Source organism: Ochotona curzoniae, unplaced genomic scaffold (assembly GCF_017591425.1).
Source record: "Ochotona curzoniae isolate NIBS_2020 unplaced genomic scaffold, NIBS_Ocur_1.0 contig_908, whole genome shotgun sequence".
Lineage (NCBI taxonomy): Eukaryota > Metazoa > Chordata > Mammalia > Lagomorpha > Ochotonidae > Ochotona > Ochotona curzoniae.
In genome coordinates, this window is record NW_024466607.1 from 9,638,259 (window position 1) to 9,658,200 (window position 19,942).

The following is a 19,942-nucleotide window of genomic DNA, read 5'->3' on the forward strand; positions in this document are numbered from 1 at the left end:
TTCTAGCTCAAAAGCCACAGTTCTGCACTTTCCCGTCCCAGCTTTCTGATTATGTCTCATCTTCAGGGTAATTTTCAGAAATACAGGTTCTATTATGTCCCTTCCTGGCTCCAGATTGAACTTGTAGGATAAAATACAAGCCCCGTGGCCCAGAATTCAGATTCAGGTTTCGCTTCCCTGCCTGGCTGCATCTTCAGCCTCCTCTCCCAAAGCCAATGTCAACACTTTGCTATCTTGTATCTTTGCATATACCAGGTCCTCGGTGTGTCCTCCATATATAAAGAGATCTTCCAAATCACTAAGAAAAGCCACAAGCCAAAATTAAAATGTCTGATGGATTGAACTAGGCGGTGTGGAAAAAAAGAAATACGTGTGGGCTTTGAACATTTACAAAGACGCACAAGTCATAATGCTATGTCATTCTCCTCCATCAAACAAATAATTCCTAGAATGCTCATGTATTTTGTCCGTTGGCTGAGATCCAAATCCATCTCTTAACTTCAGCTCCAAAAATACATCAACGTCTTCTAGACAGTCTCTCCATGGCTGTCCACAGTGCTCCAAGGCAGGCACAGAGCAGTCACTCTCCATGGCAGCTGTTACTAATAAAAGCCACAGCTGCCACACGGCTCTGCAGTCATCAGCCACCTGAGAGAAGGATGCAGTCTGACTCCTTGTCGCTTCTTGAGCCCCGCCTGAAGTGTTCTCCAGACCCGGGCCTAGCCAACGGAGATGCAGAGACAGGACGTGGGGGAGGGGAGGGCAGGAGCTGGCCCTAGGGGCTGCTCTGCTGGGTAGAGTGGGTGCTTGCAGGGGAAGGGGGAGGAGGGCAAAGGAGGAGAGAGGAAGGAAGAGGAGGGAAGAGATAAGGAGGGGAGGGAAGAGGAAGGGGAATTGTGGGATTACCCTGGGCTTCTACTCATGAGTGCCAACTGTGCCAGGCAGGCTCTAGGCAGGCATGTCTCCCACGCCGTCTCCTTCCCCTGGCACCCCTTCCGCCTTCCAGGTGAGCCACCAGAAGCTTTGATGTGGGCTCTTGTGTTGTGGGCATTTGAAGCCACTTGCCATGGGCGTGTTTCACCCTCCCTATCCTGGGCCTCTACTTTTCCATGGGAGAAATGGCTCTAGTCAGCAAGAACTGATTGACTCCAAGAACACAGTGGGTGAGGCGCAGACCCCACCTTAAACAACCCACCCTGCATGTGGTGTGGATGGCTGCTGCTAAGCAGCAGGAGCCCTTGGTGGTCCCACATCCACAGGCAGGATGGGAGAGGTAGCCACAATGTCAGGGAGCAGGATTCAGATTTTAGGGTGTCATTCAGATGACTGGGAATGTGTTTTTCTGAGAATGAGTTTTTTTTTTTTTTTAGAGATACTCATTTATTTGAAAGAGTTAGAGAGAAAGAAGGAGATATATATAGAGGGACAGGGAGGGTCTTTCACCTGCTAGTTCACTCACCAAATGGTTGCATTGGCTGGGGCTGGGCTAGGAGCTTCTTCCAGGTCTCCCAAGCACTTGAACTATCCCCCACTGCTTTTCCCAGGCTATAAGCAGGGAGTTGGATTGAAAGCAGAATAGCCGGGGCACCCAGAACAATGGCTCAGTGGCTAAATCCTCACCTTGCAAGTGCCAGGATCCCATATGGGCGCCCATTCATGTCCTAGGACATCCCCAAAGCCCTGGGATACTGCACCTGCGTGGGAGACCCAGAAGAAGCTCCAGACTTCAGATCAGCTCAGCTCCAGCCACTGAGGCCATGTAGGGAGTGAACCAGCAGATGGAAGATCTTTCTCTTTGTCTCTCCTTCTCTCCATAAATCGGATCTGCTTTTCCAATTAAAAAAAATCTTCAAAAGAATGGAAGTGGAGCCATAAAAAGCACATTCAAGCAGGCATTGCCCAATTGTTTTGACAAAGGTGCCAAGAGAGTTCATTGGAAAGAAGCTTCTTCAACACACAGCAGGGAGGAAGCTGACTGTCCGCAGGCCCCAGGAGCCCTGGCACCCTTAACTCCTGCCGTGCACAAAAGCCAATTCAGAATGATCCCAAATGCACAAAGAAGGGTGAAAGGTACCCAGCCCTTCAGGGGGATCCTGGCAGTCAAACCCCATGACCTCGAGGCACGTGGGGATTTCTTAGACCCAACACCAAAAGCACAGGCAATCAAACGAAAACAAAAATCGACATATCAGACTTCATTGAGATCAAAAGCTTTTGCACTTCAAAAGACACCCTCAAGAAAGGGATGAGATGAGCCACCCACGGGGAGACAACATCTACACAGTGTACAACTGCTACGAGGGACCTGCAGTTGTTCAACACACACAACTCAACGAGCAGGAGGCAACACAAACCAAGATGGGAAGAAAGCCCCAAGTCGACATTCTGTCCAAGGAGAGGAGAGGGAACAGGCTATAAACTCACGACAAGCTGCAGCGGGGACTTGGTCATCAGTGAGACAAGACACACATCAAAACCAAGAGAGGCCACTCCACACCACCTGCGTCGCTGGAATCAAAGAGAAAGGCTGACAGTAACAGGTTACCAGGTGCTAGAGAAGAGAACATCCTCTCACGCCGCGAACAGGAATGGGGGAAGGGGCAGGCAGCCCTGCCAAACAGCCTGGCTGTGTCCCACAAACGTAAGCACCGAGTTACTACAGGACTCAGCCCATCCACCTCCAGGCCTGGCACGTGCGCACGTGTTGGGATCGCATGATGGCTGAAAGTCAGCGCTGCCTCAGAAACCCGCTGAGAGCACACTTCTAGGGAATGACTAAGCTCACCAAGGCATGGCCATTCGACGGCCCCTCACCAAGGCATGGCCACTTAACGGCAAGGCAGGACGACGGGATTGTGGCTGACAATTGGGTGTTACAGTGCATGTGAAGTACTTCCTCACTGAAGGGTTAGGAAAACATGATGGCTGAGTGGGGTGGCAGCTCTTACGCTGGAATAACTGGTACATTAGATTCCTACATTGTATCCTGTAGTTATGGAAGAGACACCCTCATTCTGAAGAAGTATATGTTGATTATGATTTAGTGGTACATTCCAGGTCTGCAAGGACCTCTTAAGCAGAAAAAAAAAAAATAAATAAAGTGGTTCCTAACCATCAACTTGAACGAAAGGTATATGGGAGAGGATTTGTTTCTCATTATACTTGCACCTCTTCTGTAACGGGAATTATTCCAAAGTAACTCACAACCTTAGAGGAATCCGCACGTTAAAAGCAGCATTATTACCTGGAACTTAACTAAATCCAGGGATCTGGAGAGAGGCTACAGCAGAGACAGAGGCATAACAGGAGCTGTAGGAGGGGGTGTCCCTGTGCACCAGCAGCTGTGGGACCCTAAAGAGACCAGCCAGAGGCCCGAGGGTAGGGCAGGGGTGTGTCTGTGGACTCACTCATCCGTTCCGGTTCTGACACCGCCAACTTTCTGGCTTTCTGGCTGGCAACGAACTAGTGCAACTCACTTGGCTGACCTGTTTCTCCATCTACAAGATAGGGCAGAAACTCCTGCATCAGGACAACTAGATGAAATGCTCCTCACGGACACATGCGGTACTTGTAAAGCTCCCCTGTCCCCGTGGCACTTGGGGTATGATGATGCAACCAAGGTGCTCAGTGCAGTCCACATAGCTTTAGGGTGTGTGCACCTACACAGCAAACACTGTTTGAAGTGGGACACCCCAGTTCTCCTCGCCCTGTTTTGGGGGCTGGCAGCCTCCAGCGGGGTGACTGAGTCCCTGGGGCCTATCTTGCCCCTCACGTATCTCCCAGACTCCCCTGCTCTGCGGGAGAGCTCTGAGTGACTTCTCAACATCCCAGTGGCTCAAGAAGAGGCAAGAGCTACAAGGAGATGCCAAGAAGGTCTGCAGAGCACGCAATTAAAACATCTGTCTCAGTGCAAAAGACAATGTTGAAATCTCTGCATACAAGAGGTCTCCAAGAGGCCTGGGAGGGAAATAGTGGGCTCTCCCTCTTGGGTTACCACTCCCATGGGAGGGCACGAAAACTAGGACAGGGACTGGGGTGGCTAGGCAGACACCCAACAGCATCTGTGTAGGCTGCATAGTGGAGCTGGTTAAATGGAACTAAGCTTCAATACCCATTGACATGTACGAGAGCCGAATGGGGTGAGAGACAGACTGGACTACTGCTACACATACTGGCAAACCAGGGAAGGGGGCGGGCCTGGTGGGGGTTATTGTGGGTTGCTCCAACTAGGCTACAGCTCCCACTGGTTTATGCGAGGGCTGAATATGTGTTGGGCAGAACCAGGCTGGACTGCAACACCCATTCGTTCCAGTGGAAGTCGGGGCTGAAAACAGAACCAACCCAGTGATTGCAACCACCAGCTGATCAGGGCGATGGACTGTGCTGGGCTCTGTACTTGCTAGCACATACAAGAATCAAGTCTGAGAACACCTCAGACAAAGATTCTTTGGAGATCTCCCCATCGAAATGCTGGACTCAGAACCCTCACCAAGAAAAGAGAGAAGACAGAACAGGTCAATCAACCATCTCAGCTATATGTTGGCAGTGAAATACTGGGCAAATGGAGACTCTATGATGGACTCTGTCAATTAGTGGATTCTTCAAAGACCTCATAGTGCTTGGAGTGGCAAGATTAGCAGCGATTCATAACTGGTGAACTATCAAAACCACTTGAGCAAGAACCACTTGAGCATGCCCTACATCCGGGACCTGGGGTGGGTGGGAAACTGGGTGGGCCTTCTCCCTTACTATCCCCTTTTAAACACGAAGGAAACAATATGGAAATAATAGTCTTACCCATTTTCCTATAGCCCTTGAACCTTTTTACCCTAATTAACTATGTAGAGATTGTAAAAAAATATATAATAAAAAAAATAAAATCTTATATAATAGCTGCAAAAAAAAAAAAAAAAGAGGTCTCCAAAAAAGACAGAAAATGCATATTGGAAAGTAACGATGTATGGATTTCCAAGGTGTCTTGCGGCACAAGCTTATCTTTTAATTGTATTTCCCACAGACTCTGCAGGACCCTCCTATAAACCCGCCCAGTCCTTTGTAGCCAATCAGTACAAGTGCCACGTGGGAGGATGGAACAGGCATGCAAGTTCCACAGACTCCGCCCCTGGCCCCCAGATCTTGGCTCCCACCAGCCTGGGCTGCAAGCCCACCTCTGATGTCACTGGATAAACTTGGCCCAGAGACTTCACCTCTCTGTCCGTTTCCTCATCCATCTGGAAAGCGAGGGTGTAACCATGGCTGCAGAAAGCCACGCCTCCAGGGGTGGAACAGGGAATTTCTGTATCCCACCTTTTCCAGCCCGGAGTCAGGCAGCATCCACAGCACCCATGGCATCCAAGCAAGCTGCAGCAACTAAGCTTGGGAATAAACATCTTTAGGATTTCAGCCCCTGCTTTTTCTTTCTTTTAGGACACACACAGCCTGCCTTCCCAGCACAAACCCTCCCAAGAATCCAGCTACAGACCCTTTCCACACCAGCTCTGTTGTATCCAGCGGACCCCCAGGCATCTGCAAGTTCCCCATGGTATCACAAAGCATCAGAGGGTGCGATGGGCCTGCCACAGGCCTGCCACACACAGATGCTCAACAAGTCACAGCGATTATTGAGTATGTTGCTGGGGGGTCCTAGGGGAGGCCAGAGCTCCAGCGAGGACCAGTCACCTGTCCAGAGCCCATGGCCTTGAGGCAGAGCTGGGACTGTGTCTACTGCTAGGAATCTGAACTTGATGATGAAAGTATGGGGCTGAACCCAGCTGTCTCAGGGCTATGCCCCTTCCTCACTGCCCCCTGCCACCCTTTGGTGGTTTGTGACCTGCAGGCTGCTGGACACCTCCCCTTTTGGCACTGTAGCTCTGGGTAGTCTGGCCCCGGGGACATGTTTAGGCAGAGAACATCCTCTAGCAGCGATCCTAGGGTCTTCCCCTGGCGCCCTCTGCTGGTGACACAACTACCATACTGACTTTTTGGGTCTGAATCTAGGGTTGAGTCCTGTGCACCCTGTTCTTCCCTCTGTGCCACAGTAAGCCTGTCCCCCATCTTTGCTACACCTCCTTCTGTCCTCAGTGTCCCTCCTCCCAGGTCCCTCCCTGACACCACCGCATCCTGCTTTGCTGTGCTCACTACAGGCTTGGCATCTGTGTCATCCATGGCTCGCCTGCTTGCTTCTGGTCTGTTTTTCCCAGTTGCAGGAGACAAGGGGTCTCTGCCTTCCTTGCCGCCCTGAGCACAGCCAGCCCACACTAGATGCCTGGGAGATCCTGGCTGGACATACCAGTTAGAATAACTCTTCTTCTGCCCCCAGGAGAGGGGAAAGGGACATATCCCATGACATGTGCTTCAGAAGTGCTGGTTATTCAGCCATTTTCCAGATCAGGAAATCGAGGTCAAACGCACAGGGACTTGCCTGAGGCCTCGCAGCTTGCACCTGCAGAGCTGGGTTGAAGGGATGACAGCCTTCTTAGGCTACACAGCCATGCTTCTCTCCAGGATGCTAAAGTGGCAACTGGGTGAGTTGACCTTTATAGGAAGGGACCCTGACAGCTGAGGGATGCCAGACCCTGGGCCAGACTCTCCCTAAAGGCTTGACCTTGGCCTTATCTGAAAGGTAATTACAAGTCGATTCCACAGATGCCAAACGGAGGCCTGGAGTGGCCCAGTGGCACCCTAGGCTACAAAGTGAGGCAGCAGCCCATCTAGAACTGGGCCCAGATAATCAGCTCTCCCTCTCCCCCACCCCCACGTAGTGACAGTGAGGTTAAGGTACTCTGTGCCCTCGCTGCCTCAACTTTCCTTTTGTGCCATGAGGGTGCAGACAGGACAGCCTGTGGGGAGGTAGACCCTCGCCTGGGAAGGCTTAGAGCTGAAAAAGGAAGTGAGGAATGGCTGTTTCCCAATCCCACCCAGCCCCCCTTCCTCCTGCCTTGACCACTTCCCCCGGAAGTGCCCTGGGTGCCCGCGGCTTGGGCAACTGCAGTTTCCCGACCCAAGCTGCTGCTGGCAGAAAGCAGTGGACACTGTGTACGTGGCAGGTGCAGTTCTACCTGTGGCTGCTTAGATTACAGACCACTTTCCGCTTAACAATCCCACATGGGCAGCGTATGGAAAGCGAGTGGCTGTGGCATGTCACAGCTGCCACTTGCCAGGCCCTCCTCTGCCAGACACAAGTCTCCTCCCCTGTCCTTGGTCTCTAGGTTCCCCATCCCCCAAGGTTCTGCCAGAGGTTTTCTGTCTCTGTCACACAGTACAGTTCCTGGAGAAAAGCCGGGGCTCCGGGGCAGAGATTTGGAATACGAGACCATGCACCAAGAGTGTGCCTCAGTTTTCTCATCTGCAAACAGGGATCACAATAAGCCCTACCTTCACAGGGCTGGCAGGAAGGAATGATGTCTATCAGTCACCTAGCATGGCAGCCTTATCCTGCACAAGAACATGCATCTGGCTGCCTAGCCTCCATTCCCACTTACAGAAAGGCGCCCCAATTTTCTTTGGGGGACCCATCTCCTTCACTCTCAGCCCCATCCACTTAGCATCTGCAAACTCCACAGCTGAGCACAACAGTCAGTGTGACCATCACGAGCCCATGGCCCCACCCTAGGGACTGGTCCAGGACCGGGTGTGTGGTCCATGTGAACCAGGGAGGGCTTGTTTTGCTAGCTTAGTCTCTGCCAGGATGATCAGAAGAGGCTGGCGCCCAGAGGTCCAGTTTGAGCTCCTAATCCAAGTGGACCTGACCCTGTCCATTTCAGAAAGAGCAGGCAAAATTCAGCCTTTGGCTTAAGCCAGTTAGGAAATGGCCTGCTCCTCTAGGCACACAGGAAGAGGCAGATCCTGGGGTTCACCTGCTTCTGGCTTTGGCCTGGATTCAGACTCTCTCCCCGCAGCCCCAGGCCACCCATTCCACCAGACACTGCCTGTGTTCCCCTAACCCACCCTGGGGCCTGATCTACAGGTACCATCTGATGCTCCTGTCCTCTCTGCACTAACCAGTCCTCACGCCCAGTTCACACCTAGCCCCTGGGATCCCAGCCCCCCTCAACCCTAGGGGAGATGTCCCCCTTTTTGTGGCTCTCTTCCAAAAATATGTGTGTGGCACAGTCTAAAACTTCACACCTCCCACATTTGCTTGGGAATCATGCCGTGCATTTCCTGAGCCCCGGGCATGAGCCTTGCCAGAGGGTTGGCCCACCCCAAAGTCTGCTCTGGTACAGAGGCCAACGGAGCTTCCAGGAGTCACAGCAGCCACTAGGGGCACTGTCCCTAGATTGCCCCTTTGTCTTCCCGCTGGCTCACCCTGTCAGGGAGCACCTTAGGGGCCAGGAGGCACTCAGGCCCCAGCCAGCTCCAGCAGGTAGATGCCCACACCAGCTTCTATGTTGGGGCCTTTGGTTTCATTTACATCTCATCCCCCCAACAGAGACAGGCCTGTTTTGTGGGTATGCTGTCAGATGTTCCTAAGAGTGCTTTTGCAGGAAGCAACACGGCCAGTCAGACACAAGGGTCAGGAACTTTTCTTTGTGTCCTTCATGGCGTCCCAGAAGCCCGCCCACACGTGAGCCCTGAATCCCGAGTTTCCGAGGAAACCTGCGGCGGTGACTCCACCGAACAGGTGTGTCATTACTGCACCTGACAGGAAACTGCAGCGTGGGGGTGAGAAGCTGCAGACAGAGTGCTGGGCATTCAGTAGGAGCTGAAGTGCTCATTCTCTCTTATCTGAAAGGCACTGGGGCCCCCTTTCTCCCGCATGCGGGCCCCTGTCACCCCTACTCCTGCATAGTCCAACAACACAGCCCAACCTCTGAGCTCAGTCAGGAACTCCCAGAATCCCCCGCCACGTGCACGTCCTGAGCCTGACTCACGGGAAATGCATATCACAAAAAAGCAAAGCATGGAGTTCAAACCTTTCTGCATCAAAACAAATCCATCTTTCAATGTTTTCCATAAACTTGCTGAAGTCATTCCCCAGCCCAACTCCTCAGTTCCCAGCTTAGCAGCCACTTCTTCCAGGAAGCCTTTGGGGAAGCTCCCCAGACAAGGACCCTGTCTGTGCTCCTCCTTGGGGGCTCGGCCCTCATTGTCACCCTTAATGTGTGGCAACTTCCTTTCTCCTTGCTCCACCTGCCCCTGAGCATGGTAAACTTCCCCAACCTGGCCCTTGCAGCTGGTCTACCACAGGACAGCCAGCCTCAGAATGAAGCCAGTCTGGAGGAAAGCAGAGCTGACAAACCCCTGGATCCAGCCACTCCTGAAATTCACTTCCCTCCTGCCTGCTCAGTTCTGCCAGGCAAGGAGCTCTCCCCTGCTGAAGTTTCTTTGACATGGACCTTTTTTTTCTTCTGGTCTTTTCATCACTTGCAACTAAAAGGGTCCTTCCCCACTGACCAAGCGAGGCCAGAGAGGTTGCCTGATACAGCAAAGCTGATGTGGCTAAGAAAGTGGCAGGAGTGAGAACCACGGCATAGTTGGGGCTCGTTACCTGCAGCCTGACCACACCCAGAAGCCTGTCCCACAGTCTGGAGAGCTGCTAGGTGCACCCTGAGTCTCACCCACACAGGGTCAGGGAGTGGGAACCCACAGGGCCCCCTTTCCACACCGCACCTGCTGGCCTGCCTCCATGTGTGTCCTCACAAACACTGTGAGAACAAGTACAAGTGGGAAATACACATTAGGGAAAAAAAACTGCACATTTTTCCCCAAAAATTTGCACAAGAATAAATGCATCTTTTGGGGTCAGCATGTGGCACAGTAGGTTAAGCCACCACCTGTGATGCCAGAATCCCATGAAGGCATGAGTTTGAATCCCAGCTGCTCCACTTCCAATCTAGCTCCCAGCTAATGTACCTGGAGAAGCAGATGAAGATGGCCCAAGTCACTGGGCTCCTGCTGTCCACACGGAGAGTGAACCAGCAGACTGAAGATCTCTCTGTCTCTCTTTGTGTGTATGTCTCCCTTTCTCTGAAACTCTGCTCCTGGGGAGTGGCAGGACAGTCCCCTCCTCCCAACTGGAGCCCACCCCACGGCAGGTGGAAAAAGCAAGCCCAAGTTCGGGGAAGATGGAACATTCGGCCAGTCCCCACCTTAGGCAGATGACCACTGGTCTTATGAGGCGCTCTGTGTCCAAACCTGCCTGCCATGGATGCCAGCTGTGTGACCCAGGACACACAGCCCAGCATCTCTGGGCTTCCACTAAGCAGTGGTGGGAGTCCTCTACTCGCAGGGTTGCTGTGAGCCTCTGAGTGCAGAGGTGGGGGAAAGCAGGACTCGGGGGACATAGACAACCCCAGCCCCTCCCACTCTAGACACACTGCCCACTGTGGACTACCCCACAGGACACTCCCAGTCCCTGGGGATTGACAGGCAAGGAGAGCAGGGGGTGGAGGGTCCCAGGGCCCTGGTGAGTATGGGGTGGGGGCAACATCTTACCACAAAGTGGGGGTCCCAGGGCTTTGGGGCAGGGGGAGCTTTTCCTCTGCCATGGGCTGCTCCATGGCCTTGAGGATCTCAGTTTACTCAGCTGCAAAATGGGCATTCTCTCAGGTAGTAGTGAGGGCCCGGGGCAAAAAAACCAACCCCTCTAGTCCCTCCCCCCTGCTGGGTTTAGAGGCCCTGGGCCTCATGCTGTCCATGGCCTGGCCCCGGCTGTATGCATCAGGGACTACAGAATTTCCCTTCTAGGCAGCAGTGTGTTGGGGAGATTTGGGCTTCCTGAGCAGTGGGTGGTGCTGGGCAGAGAGGAGTGTGAGTTCTCTGGGCTGTGCAAAACAGGCTGAAGCTGACAGCTCTAAGAAGACAGCAAGAAGCCCCTTAATGCTGGTGGGCTGTCCACCCTTTCCAGGTTCCCCCGCCCCGCCACGCCACAGCTGGGCAGCGTTACTCACCAGGGTGCACAGGGAAGGGGTGCAGGGCTCCCCGGAACCTTGGGGCTAGGCCTGCCTTCCAGGACCCTGGGGACCAGCAGCAGGCCCTCCCCGAAGCAGGTCCTGACGTCTCACTTCCTCTCTGCTACCTCAGCAGCCAGGAAACCACGCCCCCGGGGAGTGGGTGCTGGGCACCGTGGGGGCCCACCTGCCTGTCCTCCCCACCACACACACTCCTGATGGGGCTCCAGGACACTGCCCAGGGTGGGGGAGGAGGCTCCTTCCAGGTCTGGCCCATCCTTTTGGCTTCAGTGGCCTAGTCCAGTCCATGAATAATACAGCCAGCTGCCTCTCCGGCCAGCCTCTGAGCACCACAGATCGCGTTTCGGGGCCACTCGAGTTTCGGCGTGACTGCTCTGTCCAGGGCGCCAGGCCCATCTGGGTCTCCGGGCCCCCAAGGCACTTACCCTTCTGCTGGGGCCAGCTCGAGCCAGCACAACAAAGACAGTGTAACAGGTGGCCTCAATGAGAAGGTGCCCTACTTACCCTGAAAGTAGCTGTGCCCCAAAAGGGACCTGAGAGTGGCAGGGGCTGGGCAACAGGCCAGTCCAGTCTCCCTAACATCCGGCTAGGGGCTCTGCTGCCTCCACGTGTGGCATCCTCTCTGGGTATCACCTTATGGGCCTCCTCTCCACTGCCCCCTGCCTGGCCCATGCCCCACTTCTTGGAGGCCACGTCCAGTCCCCTGCTTGGTTCTGACTCCCCATGGCCATCACCTGCTGTCTCCTTCCTTGGATATCATTCAGCACCCTCATTCTGCTAGACAACAGCCACCACTGCCCTCTGTTCTCTTTTCCTCCCAGTGACCCGAGCGGTGGCTTTGAATCACAAATCTCTTGCTTCAAACCCTGCCCTGTGAAACAGATCATGTGGCCTGGCCAGAAGCCAGCCCTGCCAACTGTGGCAGCCACTCCTCCCTTCTTCCTTACACACACTAGACACTACTGCAACCCCAGGGCCTTTGCACACGCTGTGCCAGGGCCAGGCTCCCTCCTTCCTGTCACTCTGCCCAGCTCTTCCTGCATTCATAGTCACCCCAGCAATCTGAATTCCAAGCATCTTCATCAGCTCAATCCCTAGCCCTGCATCTGTCACTGTGTCCCCAGCTCCCCACACAGCCTGGGGACCCCTGAAGCGGCTATTACCCTGCCTGCTCCAAAAGTGTTCTATCACGGAGCCGTAGACTCTGTAGCTTCCTGTGATGAATTTGAGCCAGCCAGCACAAGGCTTTGAAGGGGCAGCCCTGCTGCGGCCTATCTCAGCATCTCCGTGATCTTCATGGCCATGTAGTACTCTGCCACCCAGCTGGCTGACACTTTGCACCTGCCTGCATCTGCTGATGCACATATTCTAGAGAGGCCCTTCTTGGCCACCCTGGCCCAGCGGCTACTCCCCTCCCCTCCCCAGGTTCATCTTCCTCTCGGGAATGTTCTTGGGACTGTGTGTGCATTTTCTGTTGACTGTTGCTCTCCTGCCTGACACTTGACACCAGCATGCCCAGGCTGCCCATCATGCTCACAGCTGTACCCCTCCCCAAGGCTGGCACAGGTGGTACATGTTCAGTGCCCAGCACATTGTCTGGGGTATAACAGGATAAAGCTTCTTTTCTGTGCATTGGAGTGGCTGTGCCCAGGCCATCTCTGGGTTTGCTGAGGGTGAGTGTCACTCAGCAGTGGACCCTCTGAGCAAGAACACAAACACAGGGTTCGCCTGTGACACCCTCTTCCCCAGGGCCTGGGGACAGTGTGACACTCAGGAGCATGTCTCCAGAGCACCTGGCACGTGGCCAGCAGTGGGGCATGAAGCCATGATGAGGAGGGACAACGAGGCATTGTGGGAGGGAGTAAGGGAGTCCATGCAGCCAGGAGACAGCTCCCATATCCTGTGCACCATGCCCAAGCAAAGGGTCTTGCTCCCATCCCAACACAGCTCTGGGCTCTGTGAAGAGCTCAGGGTGGGGAGGGGGCTGGCGCCACTGTAGCTGTCCAGGGAGAGAGGAGCAGATGGGCTGGGGACCCACAGTATAGGGCACACCTCATTGAATGTGTGCATGGGGGTGGAATTATAGGAAGGGAGGTGCCACCTCTAAGTGGGAAAGCCTTCTCCGTGTCAGCACCGCCCCGGGCCAGCCCAGGCTAGAAGGCAGTGAGCATCCGGCCCCAGGAGAGCACCCCCTCCCCGTCCCCCAGACCTTCTCCTGAAGGGCATCAGATGGCTAATGGTCCAGGAGGCTGCCTAGATGCACTCACAGCCTGTCTGCCCAGCTGCTCCCCAGCCTTCCTGCCCCAGATGCGGCGTGGTGGGGGAGGGGCAGGTCTGTTTAGCTCAGCACTGCTCCCAGCAGGTTGACCGTGGCATCACAAGCAAGCTGCAGGGGTCATATGGAGGCTCAAACACCCACTGGCTCTCAGGGCACAAAGCCATCCCCTACTTCCCCACCTCAAACAACGCCAGGTGTTGCATTCCGGCTCCGATCTGAGAGGCTGAGAATTCACCAGGGGGATTGAAGCTCAGCCCACAGAGCAGGCCTGGGTGAGGCAGGGCCTCGCAGCAGGCACCCAAGGAAGGACCAGTTGGGTGGCAGGAGCTGGCTTAGGGTTCACGGCCACCCTCACCACGCATGATCTCAGCTCAGAGGGGGACATGGAGGCACAGTCTACGAAAACACCTGCAGGGCACCTGCCAAGTACGTGGTGGAGCGGGCCAGGAGGGCGGGTATAGGCACAGCATCACCAAGCTTCAGAACTGACTCAGGGTCACTCCAGCAGTTGGAAGTGACTGATCTTGGCTTTAAACTCAGCCAGCTCTCACAAAGCTTATGTTTCACTCGTCACTCTGACCCCACGACAGCCCTCCCACCCCCACCCAGCAAAGGCTGAACCACACAGGTGAGGTATGAGAGGGGGGTGATCCTGCAGACGGACCATACCAGCCAGATCCAGCGACACCCTTGCCAAGAAGCCCGCCCTGTTAGCACAGCTCTCCCCACTCCAGGAAATGGCCCTGAGAGGTTGAGCGACTCGCAAGGTTACACATCTGTGACCTACCTATCGTGGCTGCCTTCCCAGGCTGTCCGTCCAGGAGATGGCTCTGAGCTGGGGGGTCAGTCTCTCTCAGGGACCTGGAGCTGAACTGCCACAGACCCTGCCCCGTGGCTCTGGGCTGCAGGTGCTGAACTCCCCAGGCAGTGTGCCAAGGCTGGCTGGCAGCTCCTTTAACACACATGTACACACACACACACACACACACACACACACACACACACCTCTTGCTTCTTTTCCAGATGTGAGTGGGACCCGGCCAGGGTGGACAGGCGCCCACGGAGGGGAATCTGAAGACGCAAGTGGAAAAGTATGTGCTGTCCGATCGCAACCCTCCAATTTGTCCCTGCGGCGGCAGCCAGCTCCGCCTCGGGCTGCAGCCCTGCTGACTCAGGTCCTCCCTGGTGGGGGGGAAGGGGGAACGTGGGGTGGGAGTGACTGGGATCCCGCAGAGGGCCTTGCCTGGCTGCCTGGCTAGCTATCGGTCATTCTAACTCAGGGAGTGGCCTTAGTCGTTTGAGGAGCCCCCAAAACAAAATGGGTGGGGTCAAGAGAACAGAAATCTTGCCCAGGACTGGCCCCAGCTAAACACAGAGGCACTGGATGCCTACCGGCACTAAATGTGGGTCTGGGGCAAACCCAGTGCCAATTATGGTGCCCACACCCATCCTGAGCTGCCCAACACCGAAGGCTGTGCCCACCTACAACCCCAATGCTCAGTTTGCACATAGGTAAACTGAGGTACAGACAGACCAGCATGTTCGATTCTTGGGCGATGGTGTAGGCACAGGGCTGTCAGCCCCTGACAGGGCTTTCCAGCGCTGAGCCCGCTATGTCCCATGAACAGCCCTCGGGTCTGCACAGCACTCGCCCCTTGAAGCTCAGGGGAGAGGGGGATGCAGGAAGACCCAGCTGCGGCTACCCAGGGAAAAAGCACATGGCACAGTGCCCCTTGTCCCTGCCTGACCCAACAAAGAGGCCCACCCCAGAATTGGGGGCAGGGGCAAGGCAGGTGGCTGCTGACTCACTCAAGGCAGAGGTGAGCACTCGGTATTCCCTTGACCCTCACTGCCTACTCAGTCCCATTTAAACTGGTCTGAGCCTAAGGTCCACCACCCAGGGTCCCAGTGCCTCTCGGGAGCAGCACAGACAACAGAGCTACCATAATTACCACTTCTATTACAGTGAGCGTGAACTGTGTATGTGGGTTTCCCCTTTCCTTCTGGCCACCAGGAAGCTCCACTTTATTTATTTATTTATGCCTTGATTGAAGAAACTCAGAATACTGCATAGCATACACTTGCATTGTTCTATGCAGTTTTTTTTGTTTGTTGTTTTATTCAGGGTCAAAGCATCCTACCACCGATTATGCTTTCATTGCTCCTGTACTGTAAGTATTACTTCGTTGGAAGCTTTTCCTGCAAGCTGTCACAAACACTCCGGGACGAGTAGGGAAGGGAAGGAGGTGGAAAGGAGCTGTTAGATACAAGGAGGGAGGGAGGAAAGAAGGGTGGAGAGTCTTACACCCCTTAGCAATCATACAGCTTCTCCTCTGAGTTAGAAAAGAAAGACTCCTGCTGGTGGTGTCTGAATATGAAGACATCATTCAAACAGGTGGTACCCCAAGTGTTCCCACACACACAAATGTTGCCCCTGCAGCCCTACCTTCCACACGAGGGGACCCAGCCTTGTCCAAGAGCACACAGCTTCCCGCTCCAGAGCGAAGGCCAGGCACTCTGCTCCCCTGCTTCTCCCCTCCCCCAGCTGGTACAAGGGAAGAAAGTACAACAGCAAGGATAACCCACCAGCCGGCCTCCTCACCCTAAGCCCCCAAGGGAGCTGCCCGTGCGGCAGCCTTGGCCAGAAGCACAGAGAAGCCACTTGCGACTGTTGACAGCACCAAGCCCAGGGTCCAACCTGGGCACCAAGTGTCTGAGACCCAAGGCCCGCAGCAACCAATGTCCACATAGAGCAGTCGCTTCGCCACATGCTGAAAGGATGAGCAAAATACCTACTTCTCCGAGAGAGAACAGGCTCAGAGAGGCTGAGAAGTGGGGCCAAGGTCACACAGCCATGCCTGGGGCCAGTGCGTTATATAACCAACGCGGGCTGCGTGCATCCTGTACCTGCCCCTAGCATTCGCTCCCACCCAGCCTCTAGCACACTGGCGACGCTTGTTCCACTCTCCGGCCCCCTCCCAAGCTGGGTACTGCCGAGCTTCTCCGGAGGTGCCAGGGGCAGTCTCTCCTGCCATCTAATCCCATCTCCCCTACGGACCTCTGCCAGCAAAGAGGTCAGCTTGGCGCTTCCCAGGTCTAGCCACCAGAGCTGCCCACAGCCACGAACCCTGGTACCTGAGGGTCCTCACAGAGATGCAGTACTTCCACATGAGGCTCCACACGGCGCTGCCATCCCCCTTCATGCCTGGTGCAGCCACTGCCCTCTGACCCCGCAGGTCTGTTGTCGACCGGGGACAGCTGTGTAGGGGTACCCTCAAGTCACTTCCTTTTTCATGGTGAATAGAAGAAAGAGATGGTCCCAAAGCCGGGGGCAGGGCAGGTGCTGGTTCCCAGAGACCACCGGAGGCCCTGAGCAGCTGCCTCACCGGCCCCTGTGCGCTGGTCCTGGGCCGGCCGGCTCAGCGGCTCTCACACACCGGACCCCGAGGCTTCTGTACAACCACGCGCCTGCTTTGCTGCCAAGAGGGCGGTGGCTGCGGGCCAGGGGAGCAGTGAGTCACACAGGGCGGGCCGAGCGAGGGGGGCGTCTGCTCGGTCAGGCAAAGTGCTGCGGCCAGGCGGCAGGAGCCCCCGGCTGAGGCCTGTGTCCAGAGCCTGGTCTGGGACAGGATGGCGGAGGCAGCCTGGGGCAGGGGGCGGAGGCGGGAGGCGAGGGCGGGCCCACATCCTCCCCCAGGTCCCCAGAGGCCTAAATCCAACACCGCCCTGCAGCCACAGCCTGGCCCACCCAGGGACCAGGACAGCCCTGCCTGAGAAGCTGACTGAAGAAAGCCAAAATAATAATAATAATGATGATGAAGGAAAAAAGAGACAGAATCAGGGCTGCAGCTCGGGACAGTTCCCAGCCACTGCTGTGCCCCCTGGGACTTCACTTCCCCTCCTCAACAGGTCTGCGGCCAGCTTAGCCAAGCTGCCTGCCGAGCAGTTTTGACATCTCACTGCATCTGACATGGGGAAACTGAGGCCCACACAGAGTACGACACTCTGTCCCCGATCGCTGACTGAGGAGGTGCCGGGACCAGCAGTGGAGCCCCAGCCTGTGCCAGCTCCTCCCACAAGCCCCACGGTGGGTGACGCCCCCCCCCCCCCAGCTGCTCAGGGCAGCTGAGGCCCCTCCCTTACCCCCACCAGCTGCTCCCAGGCCCAGCCCAGAGCAGGCAGCTGGGGCTTCCCAGGCAGGGCCCCCAAGGGACAGTGACTCACGGTTCAAAGTCAAGGCTCACAGGATCCACTTCTCCCCACCCATAGCCCCCAGGAAGTTCCCCCACGCAGAAAGACAGGTGGGCACAGAGCCTGGCACTTGGCTGGGGCCCCGGCACACTGGGCACCATGGCTCCATTTACCCAAGAAGTGGGGCCCCAGGTTGGGCAGACACTTACCGCTAGCCCACAGGCTGCGACCAGGACCCCCAGCGCCTTTTGAAGCAGGGGGGCAGGGGTGCTCTAGGTCACGCCTGGCTCTCCCTGTCTGGGCCTCTGCCTCGGCCTGCGCAGGATGGTCTCTCAGATGCCAGCCCGGTACCCACAGCAGAGACCAGCCGCCGCCCCCAAACTGCGAGAGGACTTCGGATCTGAAAGCAAAATGAGACTGCTCCTTCCTCGGCACCAGAGGAGCCAGGCAGACTCCATGGCAAGACCCCCATCTGCCACAGGGTTCCCCCAGAGCTCCGACACTCCCCCCTACACCCACACACTCTCTCTCTCTCTCTCCATGGCTTCCAAAGCTGCCCCTTCCACGTAAGAAAACATGCCCTTGATCCAACTCCCCTGCGCCGAGCACGCTGCCCACGAGGCTCTCTGGGAGGGAGGCTTCCCCACTTCTGCAGGTGCTGGCGGCCTCCTGCCACCTCCTGGACACACCTCTGCCTGTGTCACCCCAGGGGAGCCTCCCAGACCTGCTTCTCCACCAACCTTCTCTGACATGTCTCCTGCTCAGCCCTCCTCTCATCCTCTGGCTGTCCCCTTACCCATCTACTCATCTCCTCTCTGCCCAGTCCCTCCTGCATGCATCCACCCGAGTGTGTGCCACCCTCCTGTCTCCTCAGGCTCACTGGGCTCAGGTCTGGGTGAGTCCCTGGTCCCCAGGGCTTGGGGAGGAGTCCACTAGGGACTGCGGCAAGCTCTTGTGCCTTCCACATCTCCCCAGCCCTCAGCCCGTCCTCTGACCCCACGGCCTGTCACATCCTGCACAAATCTGACTGCCCACCCTCAGACTGCCGCGGCTGCCCACTAGGCTCTGCTCTCTTGTGCCTCCTGAACCCTACAACCCCAAGCTCAGGGTCAGACTCCCACAGACCTACACAACCCCAGCACACTCATCACCCCTCAGCTGGGAGGACTTGTCACATGCACCGTGTGTGCCTGCTCTGTGCCGTGCACGTGTTAGAGCAGGTACCTGGGGTTCAGAGGCAAGGGGTACTTTTGGTTCCAGAAGCAGTCTCAGAGATGAATGTTTTGTGGGGGGGGGGGGGTAAGGCCTGAAAGGAAACCTCTAGGTCCTTGGGGTGGTGGTAGGGCTCTGGGTCTCACATCTTTTTTTTTAATTTTTATTTTTGAATGGAAAGACAGATTCACACAGAAAAAGAAAGATAGAAAAGTCACATTTTCGCTCCTCCTCATCATTGTGTTCAGCTCTGCGCATCTCCCTCCATGCACTTTCCAGATGGAACAACTGAGGTACACTGATGGGCGTGGATGGTTCTTCCAAGCTCCCATCCTCGGCTGCTTCCTTGGATTTCCTGGGGCCAGGGTATATTTCTGAGAGCCTAGAAAAGCCTGGGGGACACAGTGGTTCCACCAGAAGCTGCTGGCTACGGAGCCACTTCCCTACCACTGGACCGCTAGAGACCTGCCCTGTCAAGGCCTTGGTAGCCACCGTCCTCAGCCAGTCTGAAGTCTGAGCTGCCAAGGCTCCCTGGGTGTGCTTGTATCAAGGACAGCAGAGGCTACACATGGTGGAGGGCATGGAAGGTGGCCTGGCTGGGTCCTGGGCTTCCGGCCCCGTTCCCACAACGCTCCCATCACATCCTCTCCCAGACCTCTGCAGCCTTAGTTGGGGTTAAACATCATTATTCCCATTTCAGAGGTGCAGCAACTGAAGTGCCAAGTGCTTTATGGTGTGCCAAAACTGACGTGGTACACTCCATCAGTCTTTATCCAACAGCTGCTTGTCCTTAAGAACGGGACAGATTTCTTAATCCCCGCTGGCTCCTTTGGCCCCACACAAGTCACCTCATCTCTCTGAGCCTCAGTCTTTCTCTCCACAAAATGGGAATAAGATTCCACCCCCTCCTCCAAAACTGCAACCCTGGCAGCATGGGAGACTGCAGCTCCCAGTGTCATTGTCAGCTGTAGGTCAGGACCAGCCGGCCCACAGAGAGCCTGCCAGAGGTTCCAGAACACAGAGCGTGCCCCTGGCACTGCTGGGCATGCCTGCGGTATCCAGGACCTACATCTGCTCCTGGCTCTGGAGGGCACAGGGAGTCGGGGCTAGAGGCAGGCAGCAGAGCGCTGGCAGAACGCCGGCAGGTCTGCATGGAAATGTTCCCTTGTTCCAGCCGCAGGGTCCCAGCTGGTCTCTGCACTGTGACTCATACAGCCCACTAGGGATGATGTCACTGAGGCCCAGTGTTTCCTGGGAGACGCCAATGCTGCTGTGAACTTGGCCTTGGAGGACAGCAAGTGGCTTAGGGATTGTGCACACCTTAGACAGGCAGGGCAGGCAATGAGTG

General features: G+C 55.8%; 1 protein-coding gene across 2 annotated transcripts in view; it reads right to left on the minus strand.

Moving 5' to 3' along the window:
- Window positions 1–19,942, minus strand: part of IQSEC1 (IQ motif and Sec7 domain ArfGEF 1) — a 223,956-nt gene that overhangs the window by 84,983 nt on the left and 119,031 nt on the right. Inside the window, exon 1 of one of the 2 annotated variants that reach the window (XM_040994262.1) lies at window positions 10,893–11,000. The exons of the other annotated variant lie outside the window; for it this stretch is intronic. The gene's annotated coding sequence lies outside the window, so the exon portion shown is untranslated. Of the gene's footprint in view, window positions 1–10,892; window positions 11,001–19,942 lie in introns of those variants that run through there. 2 annotated transcript variants of the gene reach the window in all.